Here is a 14865-nt window from a genome sequence, read left to right on the forward strand (position 1 = left end):
AGCCTCAACGTCACATCCCTGCTCCTATACTCTATTCCTCTAGAAATGAATGCCAACATTGCATTCGCCTTCTTCACCACTGACTCAACCTGGAGGTTAACCTTAAGGGTATCCTGCACGAGCACTCCCAAGTCCCATTGCATCTCAGAACTTTGAATTCTCTCTCCATTTAATAATAGTCTGCCCGTTTATTTCTTCTACCAACGTGCATGACCATACACTTTTCAATATTGTATTTCATTTGCCACTTCTTTGACCATTCTCCTAATCTATCCAAGTCTCTCTGCAGACTCTCTGTTTCCTCAGCACTACCGTCCCCTCCACTTATCTTTGTATCATCAGCAAACTTAGCCACAAAGCCATCTATTCCATAATCCAAATAGTTGATATACAACGTAAAAAGATGCGGCCCCAACACGGACCCCTGTGGAACACCACTGGTAACCGGCAGCCAACCAGAATAGGATCCGTTTATTCCCACTCTCTGTTTCCTGTCAATCAGCCAACGCTCTATCCACATATGTAACTTTCCCGTAATTCCATGGGCTCTTATCTTGTTTAGCAGCCTCATGTGTGGCACCTTGTCAAAGGCCTTCTGAAAATCCAAATACACAACATCCACTGCATCTCCCTTGTCTAGCCTACTTGTAATCTCCTCAAAACATTTCAATGGGTTTGTCAGGCAGAATTTTCCTTTAAGGAAACCATGCTGAGTTTGGCCTATCTTGTCATATGCCTCCAGATACTCGGTAAACTCATCCTTGACAATTGACTCCAACAGCTTCCCAACCACCAATAGCTTGTGGCCTAACATAGACCACAACCTTATAGACCTAACAGGTCTATAATTTACTTTTTGCTTCCTTGCCCCTTTCTTAAATACCAGAGTGGCATTTACAATCTTCCACTCCTCCGGAACCATGCCAGAATCTATTGACTTTTGAAAGATCATTGCTAATGCCTCCGCAATCTCCACAGCTACTTCCTTCAAAACACAAGGGTGCATTCCATCTGGTCCTGGAGATTTATCTACCCTTAGACGATTCAGCTTCCTGAATACTTTCTCTGTCGTAATTGTGACTGCGCACACTTCTCTTCCCTGACACCCTTGAGTGTCCAGTATACTGCTGATATCTTCCTCAGTGAGGACTGATGCAAATACTCGTTCAGTTCCTCAGCCATCTCCTTATCTCCCATTACAATTTCTCCAGCATCATTTTCTTTCTGTCCTGTATCCACTCTCACCCGTTTTTTACTCTTTATGTACTTGAAAAAGCTTGTAGTAACTTCTTTGATATTATTTGCCAGCTTCCTTTCATAGTTCACCTTTTCCCTCTTAATGGCCTTCTTAGTTTCCTTTTGTAAGCTTTTAAAAACTTCCCAATCCTCTGTCTTCCCAATAATTTTTGTTTCCTTGAATGCCCTCTCCTTTGCTTTTACTTTGGCTTTCACTTCTCTTGTTAGCCACGGTCGCATCCTTTATCCATTCGAAAATTTCTTCTTTTTTGGAATATATCTGTGTTGCACCTTCCTCACTTCTCGCATAAACTCCAGCCACTGCTGCTCTGCCGTCCTCCCGCTAGTGTCCCTTTCCAGTCAAATTTGGCCAGTTCCTCTCTCGTGCCACTGTAATTTCCTTTACTCCAGTGAAATACCGACACGTCGGATTTCAGTTTCTCTTTCTCAAATTTCACAGTTAACTCAATCATGTTACGATCACTGCCTCCTGATGGTTCCTTCACCTCAATCTCTCTAATCACCTCTGTGTCATTACACAATATCCAATCCAGTACCTCTGATCCCCTCGTGGGCTCAACAACAAGCTGTTCTGAAAAGCCATCTTGTAGACATTCTACAAATTCTCTGTCTTGAGATCCAGTGTCGACCTGATTTTCCCAATCCACTCTCATGTTAAAATCCCCCACAATTATCATAACACTGCCCTTCTGGCAAGCCTTTTCTATTTCCTGTTGTAATTTGTAGTCCACCACACTGCAGCTGTTAGGAGGCCTGTATATAACTGCCATCAGGGTCCTTTTACCCCTGCGATTTCTTAGCTCAACCCATAAAGATTCTTCCGATCCTATGTCACCTCTTTCTAATGATTTAATATCATTTCCATGCCACTCCCTCTGCCTACCTGCCTATCCTTCCGATACACCGTGTATCCTTGGACGTTCAGCTCTCAGAGACATGCATCCTTTAGCCACGTTTCAGTGATTGCCACAAAATTATACCTGCCAATCTGTAGCTGTACGTCAAGATCATCCACCTTATTCCTTATGCTGTGTGTATTTAAGTATAACACCTTAAGTCCAGTATTTAATACTTTTTCTTTTGATTGCACTGCAACTCATCCCAGTGGCTGCAAATTTGCCCCATCAACTGCCTGTCCTTCCTGACATCTTTACTGCTCACTATCTTAGATTTATTTCTGTTTTCCCCCTCCTCCGCTCTATCATTCCGGTTTCCCATCCCCCTGCCAAATTAGTTTAAACCCTCCCTAACAGCTCTATTAAACATTCCCGCTATGGTTCAGGTGTAACCCGTCCTTTTTGAACAGTTAATACTTCCCCCTGAAGAGATCCCAATGATCCAAGAATCTGAAGCCCTGCCCCCTGCACCAGTCTCTCAGCCACGCATTCATCAGCCTGATCCTACTATTCTTGCCCTCGCTAGCACGTGGCACAGGTAGCAATCCTGAGATTACTACCCTAGAGGTCCTGCTTCTCAGCTTCAATCCTAACTCCCGGAAATCTCTCTTCAGGACCTCCTCCCTTTTCCTATCTATGTCATTGGTACCAACATGTACCAAGACAGCTGGCTGCACGCCCTCTCCCTTCAGAATATTCTGGACCCGATCCGAGACATCCCATACCCTGGTACCTGGGAGGCAGCACACCATGCGGGTATCTCTACCAGGCTCACAGAATCTCCAGTCTGTTCCCCTGACTATGGAATCCCCTCTGACTACCGCATTCCTCTTCTCCCTCCTTCCCTCCTGCATAACAGCGCCAGGCTCAGTGCCAGAAACCCGGTCACCGTGGCCGTCCCCTGTCAGGTCATCCCCCTCAACAGCATCCGAAACGATATACTTGTTGCTGAGGGGGGCTGCCACAGGGGTGCTCTCCACTATCCGGGCATTTCCCTTCCCAAACCTGACAGTCACCCAGTTTTCTGACCCCTGTAGCCTAGGGATGACTACCTCCCTGTAGCTCCTGTCTATCACCTCTTCATTTTCTCTAATAAGCAGTAGGTCATCAAGCTGCAGCTCCAGATCCCTAACACGGTCTCCGAGGAGCTGAATCTCGGTTCACCTGGTGCAGATGTGGCTATCAGGGAGGCTGGAGGTCTCCCAGGATTCCCACATCTGACACCCTGAACAAAGCACTAACCCTGCAGACATGCTACCTAATTCTACAGGAATGAAACAAAGAAAGATAGGTCTACTCACCCACTTACTTCGCCAAGCACACGGACTTTTTAAACCATTAGCTAATGTGCCCCTCTGTTCCCCCGTCCGTCCGGGCCGATTTGCCAAGGGGAGAAAAAGAGTCGGTTCCTCGCTCTCGGCTCTTCCCGTTACCGCCTAAGGCCGTTGAGCCAAAGCCCTACACTCTGCTGCCACCCACTCCGCTGCCCGCTGTATAGGGTGGTCATCTTTTCAAACTCTCCGCGCTGTCCTACGCAGTCTCGCCGTTCTTGTACGCAAAGTTTTTAAAAAAAAAACTTCCTTCCTTCAGAATTTAGCTCCCACGCCGCCCTTGATAGATAGATAGATAGATAGATAGATAGATAGATAGATAGATAGATAGATAGATAGATAGATAGATAGATAGATAGATAGATAGATAGATAGATAGATAGATACTTTATTCATCCCCATGGGGAAATTCAACTTTTTTCCAATGTCCCATACACTTGCTGTAGCAAAACTAATTACATACAATACTTAACTCAGTAAAAAAATATGATATGCATCTAAATCACCGTCTCAAAAAGCATTAATAGCTTTTAAAAAGTTCTTAAGTCCTGGAGGTAGAATTGTAAAGCCTAATGGCATTGGGGAGTATTGACCTCTTCATCCTGTCTGAGGAGCATTGCATTGATAGTAACCTGTCACTGAAACTGCTTCTCTGTCTCTGGATGGTGCTATGTAGAGGATGTTCAGAGTTATCCATAATTGACCGTAGCCTACTCAGCGCCCTTCGCTCAGCTACCGATGTTAAACTCTCCAGTCCTTTGCCCACGACAGAGCCCGCCTTCCTTACCAGCTTATTAAGACGTGAGGCGTCCCTCTTCTTAATGCTTCCTCCCCAACACGCCACCACAAAGAAGAGGGCGCTCTCCACAACTGACCTATAGAACATCTTCAGCATCTCACTGCAGACATTGAATGACACCAACCTTCTTAGGAAGTACATTCGACTCTGTGCCTTCCTGCACAAGGCATCCCAATCTAATAAAACACCTTCAGTCCTGTATTCATCAGCCTGTTCCACACTGTCCACATGAAATTCAGCAAGGCCTTTGATGTCGATGATAGACCACACTTGGAGTATTGTCTGCATTTCCGGTTCCCGAATATGGGGAGGATGTCATTACACTGGACAGGAGGCTTCAGGGGGATGTTACCAGGACTGGGGGGCTTGGCTTAAAGGGTTGGGCTATTCAGCTGTAGTGTAGGATGTTCAGGTATGACCCCTTATCGAGGTAAATAATTCATAAGGAGCTTAAATAACGTTTCTTTTTCCAAGAAATGGGAGTACAGAACCAAAGGCCTCAGATTGAAAGTGAGACGGGAAATTTTTATGAGTGGTCTATCGGGTAACATTCTCATAGAGAGGGAGGTTGGTAAATGGAATTTGCCCTCAGACGCTGTAGAAGCAGGTACAAATAAAATACTGTAAAATAAATTTAGACAGGTAAACATATAGGAAATGGTTAGAGGGATATGGGGCAAACAAACACAAATGGGACATGCTCAAGAAGACATCTTAGTCTTGCAGATTGATGACGTGGGCCGTGAGTTCAACATCCATCAAACCCTCCCTGATCATCCTCCTGAGGAATCTCACCCCGGAGTCTGTCTGTGAAGTGTTGATGTGACGTCACGTCAGAGGGCAGCTCAGTGCCACAGAACAGACAGACTGGGTAAGGACGGCAGATTTCAATCCTAAATGGGAATTTGTGCCTATTTCTGTGGCCGTGTGTCGCACTCTGATAGTGTGTGTGTGTGTGTGTGTGTGTGTGTGTGTGTGTGTGTGTGTGTGTGTGTGTGTGTGTGTGTGTGTGTGTGTGTGTGTGTGTGTGTGTGTGTGTGTGTGTGCGCGCGCGCATATCATCTGCAAACTTGGAAACAAAGCCATCTACTCTAGGACAAGAAGGTATGAATTCAGGATTGAAGGACGTCCTTTTAGAACTGAGATGCGGAGAAATTACTTTAGTTCGTGTGTGGAATTTGTTGCGACAAGTGGCTGTGGAAGCCAAGGCATATTTAAGGCAGAGGTATATCGGTTCTCATTTAGCCAGGGCAACAAATGGTATGGGGTGAAAGCAGGGGAGTGGGGATGTCTGAAAGAATTGGGTCTGCCCATGACTGAATGTTGGAGCAGACTCAATGGGCCGAAAGGCCTATTTCTGCTCCTATATCTTACGGTCTATTCCATCAGCTGAATCTTGATATACAGCATAAAATGATGGTGCCCTAGCACTGATCCCTGTGGAACACGAGTCACTGGCAGCCAACCAGAAAAGGATCCCTTTACATTCATCCGCTGTTCCCTACCAATCAGCCAATGTTCTAACCATGCCTGTAACTTTTCTGTATTACCATGGCCTCTTAACCTGGTTACCACCTTCATGTGTGGCAACTTTTCAAAGGCCTTCTGAGATTCCTAATATACAACATCCCCTGCATCCCCTTTATCTATCCTGCTTGTAATCTCCTCAAAGAATCCCAACAGGTTTGTTAGGCAGGATATTCCCTTAATGAAGCCATGCTGACTTGTCCTGTCTTGTCCAGGGTCACCAAGTATTCCATAACCTCATACTTAACAATTGACTCCAATTTTTTCCCAACCACAGATGTGAAGCTAACTGGTCTATAATTTCCTTTCTGTTGTCTTCCTCCTTACTTAAAGAGCTAAGTGACATTTGCCATTTTCCAGACCTCTGGCACCATGCCAGGGTCCAGTGATTTTTGAAAGATCATTTGAAATGCCTCCATAATTTCTACTGTAACCTGTTTCAGAACACTAGGGTGCAGTTCATCTGGTCCGGGTAACTTATGTACCTTTAGGTCTTTTTGCGTTTTGAGCACCTTCTCCCTTGTAACAGTAACTGCACTCACTTCTCTTCCCTCGAACCCTACAACACCGGGCACAGTGTTAGTGTCTTCCACGGGGAAGAATGATGCAATATACTCATTTAGTTCATCTGCCATCTCTTTATCCCGAGTTATTATATATCCGGCGTCATTTTCCAGCAGTCCTATACCCACTCTCATCTGTTTTACAAACGTATTTTTTAGCAATACTTGAAAAACAATTTGATATTGTTTGCTAACTTGTTTTACAAAGACAGGTGTGTAAAAAGGTCCTGAAGGATCTTTGTAGACCAGAGTCACCCCAACCACAAACTGTACCAGTTGCTACCATCCGGGATACGGTACCGCAGCATAAAAGCCAGGAGCAACAGACTCCGGGACAGCTTCTTCAACCAGGCCATCAGACTGCTTAACTCATGTGGACACAACTGTATTTTTATGTTATATTGATCAGCATGTTATACATATTGTTTATAATAAATTACTATAAATTTCACCTTGCACATTGCGACAGAGATGTAACATAAAATTTTTTAATCCTCATGCGTATGAAGGATGTAAGTAAAGAGGTCAATTCAATTCAATTCAATTCAATTTCATGTTTCATTTTCCTATCAGGATCTCTTTGTTTTTACTTCCTATGTAATTGGTCCCAAAATGCAACAAGATATCTGGCTGTTTTCCCTCCCTCTCTAAAATGCTGCAGACGCGATTCGAGGCATCCCTGACCCTGGCACCCAGGAGGCAACATACCATTCGGGTGTCCCATTCACATTAATAGATTCTCCTGTCTGTTCCCCTGACGCTTCAGTCCCCGATCACGACCACTCCCCTCTTCTGCCTCTAACAACAGTGAGAGATGCTGATCCGGAAGGGGGAAGACCTGTGTCAGTCAGAGTCTGCACTCACAGGGCACATGAAGGACTTGTGTATTTTCCTGACAATCCCGGTCACCACACTGATACCTGCTTTTATTCCCTACAATATCATCAAGTCAGTATTAAATTCCCCGCTACTGAGGTAGGATTCAAATTCATGTCCTGGTGTGTTAGTGCAGTGTGTCTGGGATCAGGACACAGTGGTTCATCAGCCAGTCCGTGTATTGGTTGTATTGTGACCCTGTGCTGGTGTGTCCAGGGGTCTGACATCTCCAGCTGACCATGTGACAGTGATACCTCCCAGTTGGTGGGGTTGATGTGAAATAAACTTCAGTTCCCCTTCAGCCCAGTATTACAGACAATCTTTGCCTCAGATTGGAACTAAATTAACCCTCATGAGTGGGGAGGAAAGCATCTTTGTAAGTTTTACCTTGATTAATAGCATCAAGCGTTTCTCTCAGCACTGTTTTCAACAAATAGGGGTGATCGAATTTTTCAACCGGTAGGGTCTCATCTGTCACTGACCATTCCTGGACATCGTCACTGATTCTGTAAATATTAAACTGCTGGTGATAAACTGGAATTTTGAAGTATTTTACAAATCCATACAGGGTTTCAGTAAAGAGCATGTCCTACCTTCTGTTCCGACGAGCTTCCTCCTGAAATAAATAAAAACACAAATCTGATTAGACTTGGACTTACTGTCCACATCCTGAATTTCATCCAAATCATTACAAGGTGTTGAAAATTCCCACTCCCACAGTCACACACACACACACACCAGCAATACAGAACCATGGGGAAAATTACAGGGAATATTTCTCAAAATTAGACCAATACTGAGAGGATGGAACTGACAGGAAAGACAGGACAGGCTGTGCATTACCATCTGGATAAGACGTCAGAATGATAAAATGGAACAATTTAAGATCAGTGATGGATTTGATTGCGCGAAGGTGGAAAAAGTACCTCGATTATGGCTCACACGAGAAGACACAGGTGCTTGGAAGTAGTACAGAGGAGATGGCCAGGGTAAGTGTTTTGGAATGGGTGGAATGAGCTGCCAGCAACGAAGGTGGAGGTGGATGCGATAGGGTCTTTCAAGAGATTCTACATAGGTACATGGAGCTTAGAAAAATAAAGAGCTATGGCTAACTGGAGGTAATTTCTGAAGTAAGTAGATGTTTGGCACAGAACTGTGGGCCAAAGAGACTGTATTGTGCTGGAGGTTTTCTTTGTTTCTATGTTTCGATTTATGGACAGACCTTCAGTCCAAGATAAAATGCCAGGTGGTTTTTAGTAAATCCCACAAGAAATTTAGTGAAGAGGATGTGGAACTCAGTGACACAGGAGTGGTTGAAATGGAAATGACTGTGATGGGGAGGCTGGATAAACACGTGAGAGACCAGGGAGTTCGGGGCACTGTTGCTGGTTGTGGTGAGTAGGTGGCAGGAGGATTGTGACAGAGGGGAAACTGATAGAAGATGGTCAGAATGGCCTGCTCATGAAGGAGAATGGGACACAATCCTATGTAAAACTTATCTGAAAATGCAGAGACAGTGAAAGTTTCTGTAATCTGATGGACACCGGATATGGAGGATAAGTCTGATGTGTGGGTCACATTCTTTGTTCTCACTGATTGACAGAGAGACCCTCACACCCACCGCACCAGACACACTCACAGCCTGTGACTGGAACTGGGTGTTAATGGGAGTTTTAGAGGATATTTAATGTGGTAATTAAGGAAACAGTCAGCAGCTCTGTGTTATGATCAGAGTAAATCATTTCAGAAAAGATTGCTTTCTGTCCTGGGATGTACAGATGTTGTGGAAGTCCAGTTTTGGGGAAACAACAACCCTGAATATTTGCATCAATTGTCTGGTGAGAAACAGTTTACTGCCATTTGTAAATGCTGTGTGTAGGAGCAATGCATCTGTTTTCTGTCTGCATTGTATTCTGTGTTACGTGTTTATTACGATAATCAGTCACGTGAGTGGGGACCTGGTGAAAGTGAAGGGAATAAGTTACATATTTGTACTTTGCTCTGGGCTGTTTTGAGCCTGCGACTGGCAGATGCTGTATCTTTTGTTGACCGATTCATTGCAGTTTAATTTACGATGAATTATGCTGAAATTTCATTGCTTAAATATTGTATGTTGCTGATAAAGAATCGAATATCAATCTGTCTCCGATCTGTCTAACACTCTGTGTGAGGACACCAGCAGCGGCAATTGATTTGGTAGAATTGGCCGCTGTGCTGTGTTTATTTCAAATATACCACTGTTCATTTAGTTCAATTTTAAAGAAACAAATTGAAATGTAAACCCTCACTTTGAGAAATATCACACCGTCTTTTTGATCTATCTGTTCCTTTAACTCTGAGATTTCCTCCTGAATAATCCTTATATTCTCTTGAATCTTAAGAAGATTTTTCTCCATTGGGTTGAGAATCCTCTTCTCTTCTTCCCTGAGATCCCTGAGTAAGCTCTGCTCTTTCTCAGTGATAATCTGGCGCAGTTCAGCAAACTGGGATGTGATGTGGGATTGAAGACTGTGTGACTGTTTCTGTCAAATGAAAGGTGAAGATTAGTTTGCTGTATTGCTGTGTTGTATTTCCTTATGACATTATGGTGACCATTCGGTCCATTTGGGTCCATACTACTTCTGAGACATTCCCATCAACCCCATTCCCTCACGTTTTCCTGAAACCTATTCTCCCCATTGACCCATTAAATCCCACCTGATTCACATACACCCTTCCCCACCCTCACAGGGTTAACTTTAATTAACCATTCATCCAGCCTGTCCTTGGAAAGTGTCTGAAACTGTCATGGCTACAGGGAGAGCATGCAAACTCCACACAGACAGCAGCAGAGGTCAGGATCGAGCCCAGGGCACTGGAGCTGCGACACTCGGCTATTCTGCATTAAATGGAGCAAAACTCGACAGTAATATCACAAATTCCGCTCAGGAAGCCTCACCCGAACTCCGGAAATCTTCTCTTTCTGTTGCTGCTCCTTTTCCTGGAAGTCTGATTTCTTTTTTGTGAGAGAGTCTAAGGAAGATTTTAGCTGATCCTGGAAGTCAGAGAGTGAAGGAAATAGAAACAAAGATGCATCAAAATAAACAGGTGATCAAACCCGATTATCACACAAAATGCCGGAGGAACTCAGTGAGTCAGGTAGCATCTGTTCAGGGGAAATAAAGAGTCGGTGTTCCGGGATGAGACCCTTCATTAGGACTGGGAAGGAATGGGACAGAAGCCAGAATAAAAAGGTTGGGGACGAGAACCAGCTGACAGGTGACGGGTGAGACAACGTGAGGGGGAACGTGGGGGAGGGTGATGAAGTGAGAAGCTGAGAGGGGACAGGTAGAAGAGGTAAAGGGCTGGAGAAGAAGGAATCTGATACGAAAGGACAATCGATCATGTTAGAAACGGGAGGAATGCAACTGATGGGGTCCTGCGTGATGACGAGGGAGGAGGTGTAGGAATCAGATGTTGCTATTGTCCCGCTCGCAGGCATCAGTGACAGGAGGGAGATCAGTGGAGAGGATCTGGTGGATAAGGGAGTTATGTAGACAGCGATCCCTACAGAGCCTGGAGACTTGTGTGGAGGGAGTGGAGGGGGGTTGTTGGACGGAAAGATGTGCTTGGTGGTGGAATCCCTTTGGGGATGGGGAACGATATGTTGCGAAGAACGATATGTTGGTTATGGAGGCTCGTGCGGTGTTGAGGATGGAGTGAGTATCGATTCAGGGTTAGTTTTACCTTGCAGATTTTAACAGCTTCTTTAATCGGCTTGAAGCGGTGCTCTCTGTGTTCCTGCGCGTCTCTACAGATCAGACAGATTAGTGTCTTGTCCGTTTCACAAAACAGCTTCAGTTCTTCCTCATGTTCCTCGCAGTGACGTTTACTTTCCTTCCCTTTCGGATTCAGGTTTAGATTTCGAGCTTTTTCAGCCAGATTTGCTAAGGCCCGATTGACCTTGAGGGTGCGGTCAGCAAACACCGCTCTACATTCTGGGCAGGAGTTTCTCTCCCCCCTTTCCCAACACCGTGTGATACAAGAGCGACAGAAGTTGTGTCCGCACTCCAATATAACCGGATCGGTGAAGAAATCCAGGCAGACGGGACAAATTGTCTCCTCGGTCCAACTCTCGACCTGTCCTTTCGAAGCCATGTTAACTTCCAGCACTTCCTGATTCAGAATGCTTTCACTTCCGGGAGCTGATGATCCCCTGCAGTACCGCGACTGTCCACTACGCGCGCTGCAGACTCGTGGAATGAACATGTTTTTGCTGGATGTGTTCAGTGGGAAGTAATAGTGGTAATTTCCATCGCAGGGTGGGATCAGCAATACATTAAACAGATCAGAACATAAATGAAAACTCGGCCATGGACTGCCTACGCCCGGCTGCGAAAGAAGAGGAGTTGGGCCTGGGTTTGCAACCTCATCCCGAAAAGTGGCAGTGCACAGAACTCAAACTGAAAGGCCTCATCCATGAGATCGGACGGACCTTTCCCTGGAAGACGATTGAATTCGTGGAGTGAAAGGAGAAGCCACAGGGCCAGTACCCTTCGCCCTGGACAGGGGAGTCTGACGAGCTGCTGTTGGCGGCCTGTGCTCCATAGGAGTGATTGACTAAAGAAGAAGCAGAACAGAAATGAAGCCGGAGAGAAGAGCCTGGTTCAGTCAGGACGGCAGGACGGAAAGGGACAAGTTCTGAAAAGAGAGGCACAAGAGACTGCAGATGCTGGAATCTCGAGTAACAAACTCGAGGGACTGAGCGGTTCAGGCAGCATCTGTGGAGAGAAATGTAAAATCGACTTTCAGGTCGAGATCCTTCAGCTGGACTGTCTCAAACCGAAATCTCGATTGCCATTTCCCTCAGATGTTGCATGACCCGTTGAGTTCCTCCAGCATCTCGGTTTTTAATTTTTTTCTCGCGGTGTAAAGAGTCAGACTGGGGTATAAAACCGGGGTTAAGTAACTATTTAAAACAACTATTAAATTAGTTCATGCCATTAAAGTGGGGATGTCGAGAGCGTATTGTCTATGACAAGACAGATGCTGTGTCTGCAGGGAAACGTCCAGGACTGGACATTCTACGTCACAGGGTGGAAAAGATAATTTTGGTCGGTGAAGTCCTGAAGAAACTTTCTGACTTTACCCATGTCTGTCCCAGCTCCAGTGAAAGGCCAGTTTCCACAATTCTGGACAGAGCCCAGATGTTGATGTTTTTTTTTTAACATAAACATTATTTGCCATGAAATATTCACAGGGATAAACCGTGCAATGTCTTTACCCGAGGATGAGTGAGCCTTCTGTCACGCAGCTGCTGTGGCACAGGCCCTTGCATCTTTCTCCACAGATCTTCGCCAGTCCACAGTCAGCAAAGAGGTGAGTGACCGTGTCGTCTCCACTGCAGTAATCTCGGGGCAGTAATGTGGGAGCGATCTCTGTGCATGCAGTGAGGATCAGACTGGGAGGGACCCTCTCCCCCATATCCCCAGTATGTCTCCCGATCATCAAAGTAGTTCATCGCCTTCCTGATGAACCGACACAAGGTATTGGTTTCGGCCCGGTACATCCCGGGTGGATCCTCCCAACCACTGAGCACATCTACATGAAACGCTGTCGGAGTATTGCAGCATCCATCATCAGAGATGCTCACCACCCAGGCCAGGCTCTTTTCTCGCTGCTGCAATCAGGGAGAAGGTACAAGAGCCTCAGGACTCGCAACACCAGGTTCAGGAACAGTTACTACCCCTCAACCATCAGGCTCGGGAACAACACAGGATGACTACACTCACTTACCGTCCGTTGAGATGCTCCCACAACCAACCATCGTATCAAGATGAGTGAAATCGGAGGTAGTTTGAATGAGACTGATCGCATTGGGCCTGTCTCAGAATTAGAGAAGTAAAAGGGACAGGCTCAATCTCACAGGATATTGACAGGGTCGGGGCAGGAATGATGTTTCCCCGGGCTGGGCTGTGGAGCCAGGGTTCACAGACTGAATATCACATTTCACCTCAGCAGGACTGAGATGAGGAGAAATTTCCTCACCAGTGCAGCGAATCTTTGGAATCTCCTCCACAGGGTTTCTAAATTTAATAGACATATTCTGGTGCTCAGCGCTGATGGGGACATTGCGGGAAAGTGGTGTTGAGGTCAAAGGTCAGACATGGAGAGGGTTCAGATGAATTTCACAAGGATTATTCCAGGTATGAAAGGGACATTTGATGGCTCTGGGTCTGTACTCATTTGAATTCTAAATGGTGAGGGGAATCTTATTGAAACCTTTTGAATGTTAACAGGTAGAAGAGTTAGATGTGGAAAAGATGTTACCCATGGTGTGAGAGTCTCGGACAAGAGGCACAGCCTCAGGATAGAGGGGCGCCCTTTCAAAACCGAGAATCGGAGAAATGTCTTCAGACAAAGCGAGATGAATTTGTGGAATTTGTTGCCACATGCAGCTGTAGAGGCTACCTCGTTGGGTGTATTTAAGGCAGAGGTTGATAGGTTCTTGACTGGACATGACATTAAAAGGTTTCGGGGAGAAGGCCAGGAACTGGGATTGAGGAGGGAAAAAAAGGGTCAGCTGTGATTGAATGGCGCAGCAGACTCGATGGGCCAGATGGCCTAATTCTGCCCCTATGTCTTATGGTCTTATAGTGTTATGTTCCAAGTGAAGGGCAGAATAGGCGCAAGGGGCCGAATAGCCTGTTTCTTATTTTCTAATCCAGGTGTTTAGCTTTGCGACTTGTTCTACCCTGGTCTTCAACCTGTCAGAATGCACAGGGGAGCGGTGAGAGCTCCGGAGATCCGTCGGCAGCCGCTGCGGTTATTTCATGTTCCTGTTGTTTATTGCTATTTATTTGTTTGCATTTGCACAGTTTGTTGTCGTCTGCACTCTGGCTGGTCTTTCACTGATCCAGTCATAGTTACTATCCTGCAGATTTTCTCCCCATCGCCGCAGCAAAATGCTTCTCGGGGTTGTATGTGGTGAGTTATCTGTACTCTGACAATAAAATTTACTTTGAACTTTGAGCCTCGGGGAACTTGCTGTGATTCGGTGAACAAACTGTGACTGACAGCTCCAGCTCCCAGCAGCAGTCCGTCTTCAGACACACTCACAGCCAATCAACGGCACCGCCAGGGAAGTCTTGCTCCTATTGGCTGAGGGGTGTCAGTGGGCGGGATGCTGAATGTTCGGAGTGGTCTGAGGTTTGGAACTGAGAGCGAGTGGACCCGAGGAGATGCCGGAGATTGGGAGTTAAATTTCGGGTAAAGGTTGCAACACCAGCCGGGTGAATCCTTCCCATGGCAGAGGTAAAGAGACTGGCGGAGATTCCGTGAGATGTTTCAGCTACACGGAGGGTGCCCGGTCTATCCCCGCCGAGAATCGGGGCCTGTTGTCGGGACTTTCCTCCCAGACCTGTCTCCTGCCGCTGTGAGCCCGGGTCTGACCCGCAGCGGCTGCCGATGGATCTCCGGTGCTCTCACCGCTCCCCTGTGCAATCGGACAGGCTGAAGGCCAAGGGAGAACAAGGCGCAAAGGTAAATTCGTGCTTTCGAAAATAGGAAACAGGAGTAGGCGTAGCCATTCGGCCCCTTGCGCCAGTTCGGCATTTCACTCCGATCATGGCTGATCT

Source organism: Hemitrygon akajei, unplaced genomic scaffold, assembly GCF_048418815.1.
Source record: "Hemitrygon akajei unplaced genomic scaffold, sHemAka1.3 Scf000127, whole genome shotgun sequence".
NCBI classification, from domain to species: domain Eukaryota; kingdom Metazoa; phylum Chordata; class Chondrichthyes; order Myliobatiformes; family Dasyatidae; genus Hemitrygon; species Hemitrygon akajei.